This window comes from Prionailurus bengalensis, chromosome B4 (assembly GCF_016509475.1).
Source record: "Prionailurus bengalensis isolate Pbe53 chromosome B4, Fcat_Pben_1.1_paternal_pri, whole genome shotgun sequence".
In the NCBI taxonomy this organism is placed as follows: domain Eukaryota; kingdom Metazoa; phylum Chordata; class Mammalia; order Carnivora; family Felidae; genus Prionailurus; species Prionailurus bengalensis.
In genome coordinates this window covers 93,251,826-93,253,968 of record NC_057358.1, presented here as the reverse complement: position 1 = coordinate 93,253,968, position 2,143 = coordinate 93,251,826, and the positions used below count along the sequence as shown (strand labels likewise).

The 2,143-nt window shown below is 39.0% G+C and overlaps 1 long non-coding RNA gene across 1 annotated transcript; it reads left to right on the top strand.

Annotated features, from left to right (window-relative positions):
* The first annotated feature begins 339 nt into the window (after positions 1-339).
* Positions 340-744, top strand: LOC122473233. The gene is made up of 2 exons (XR_006294629.1): positions 340-502; positions 584-744. It is a non-coding gene; the product is annotated as an uncharacterized LOC122473233 (long non-coding RNA).
* The last annotated feature ends 1,399 nt before the right edge of the window (positions 745-2,143 follow it).

Below are 2,143 nucleotides of genomic sequence, written 5' to 3'. Positions count from 1 at the left end.
TATTTCCTGATCAAAGAGGCCAGAAGCTGCTGGTACTACACCTTCCACTTCTTTTGGTCTTGACCATTGTTGTGATGCCTGAATCTACAACAGTCACCCAGCAACTCTGAGATAATACACCAATGTACTAAAATGGTAGAGTAGAATTATAGAAGAAACCTTCGTTTTTATCATATCATGGAGCCCCACATTATACAGAACTGCCTCCCTCTAGCATTGTATATGAAAAGCAAATCCCTATGTAGTGGTCTTAGGACATGGCTACAAATTCTTTGACATTTCTCTCATTAAAAGATCCTTCTCCTGAATATAGGCCAGACTTAGTGAGTTGCTTCCAGCAAATAGAATGCAGTGGGAGGGATACTGCATGATTCTCAGGTTAGGTCATAAAAGGTGATACGGTTTCTGCCTTATTATTCCTCTTCTCATGTGTGACTTGGGAGCCATGAGTTGACATATCAGAAGTCAGTCTACACCAAAGCTGCCATGCTGGAGAAACCATGTAAGAGACCACATTGAGATAGTGATGCCTGAGGAGCCTCAGCTGTTATCAGGCTCCAGCTCTTTCACTCTCCCCATCAAGGATGAACAAACATGTGAGTGAACCAGTCTGCAGATGATTCCAGCCCTCAGTCTTCAAGCTGCCCTAGCTGATGTCAACGAGAAGAGACAAGCTTCCCTCTACCAAGTCCTTCCCAAACTACAGATTCAGGAGGAAAATAAATGTTATTTTTAAGTCACTAAGTTTGGGGATGGTTTATTATGTGGCAACAGAACCTGGACACCTTATTTTTTATACTGCTGTTATTGGGACATGCTCTTACTTGCAGCCAAAAGGAGCCCTACTAAAACACTTAGTAGTAGGAAGATTAAAAGAAATTGCTAAAACGACCCTTCTAAATTACTATACATGTTATCTATTGTATTCTTCTCTTAGCCTAGTTATGCTAATCAAATTAACTATAGTATTGATGTCATGATTTTCCATAAGCTGATGTTAATTTAGTTCTATACAGGTTTTATTTATAATAGGACTGGGCTAGTAGAACTGCAGAAAAGGAGAAATTTCAATTCAGGACACCATATTTCTGTTTTCCTGCTCTTTTAGTGGGAAACAATAAAAACATCAGTAAACAATATCAATAGCTGCTTCACTAGCAGGTAAAGCTTGTCTGAGTCCCCAACTTCAGCAAATCCCATCAGTGTTTGAGGTTGTTTTCCTAATGAAATGTTCCTAGCATTTGACAGCTTTGTTCCTTCATTGACATTTGAAGCTTTTTAAATAGATGAATTTTTAATGTCATATTTAATAGGCCAGATTCCTTGAAGCAAAATCCCATTAGTGTCCACCTTTTAGAGAATGGATGGTCACTAATTACTGTTAGAATTTATTTAAAAGTTTTAATATATGGTCTTAATCATAAACTCATTTATAAATCCAGCATATAGAAACTAGTAAGATTATTCTAGATTAATAGTCATATCCTTACATGGGAGCTGCAGTATAAATTAAAAATCTTTTATCCAAAAGTAACATAATGCTATTTCTGGTGATGGAAATTCTTAGTTGGATTTGTAATATAGTTTGGGCTATTTTCTTATCCCATTGGACTGAAATTTTAAACCTAAAAGAACAAAATGTAACTTCTGAAAGCTGGTTGCACAAAAGCCAATTTCATTTTTGTGTGTTTATTTACACAACGTCCACATTCTTAAACTGTTGGCAAATTCACAGCTGGGTGGAGCTGCACATGTGTCATTGTGCTGATGCTACGGGGCGGGGTGGGTGTGGAGGGTGGGCTGGGGCACATAGGGGTCCTTGCAAAGAGAAGTTACATAAGTGATATCACATGCAGAAGTAGCCTCTGGGGTTTAAAAATAACTGGACAGGGAGTGTCAGCCTTTCTTGGATCTGACTCCCTGACTTACTATCCTTAAGGGTCAGACCTATATTCCTGGGTGGGCTGGAGAGTCTGTTTAAATGCACTCAGTTCCTCATGGAAACCCTACATAATAGCTTAAAGAGCCTGGGAATGTTTTTTGTCTCAAGGCAGCAAGGTGCTGCCTGCAAAAGCTGAACCAACATCTCAATGAGAAGCCAAAACAGGACAGATGTTTCATGCTGTGCCTCAAATGCAGTTGC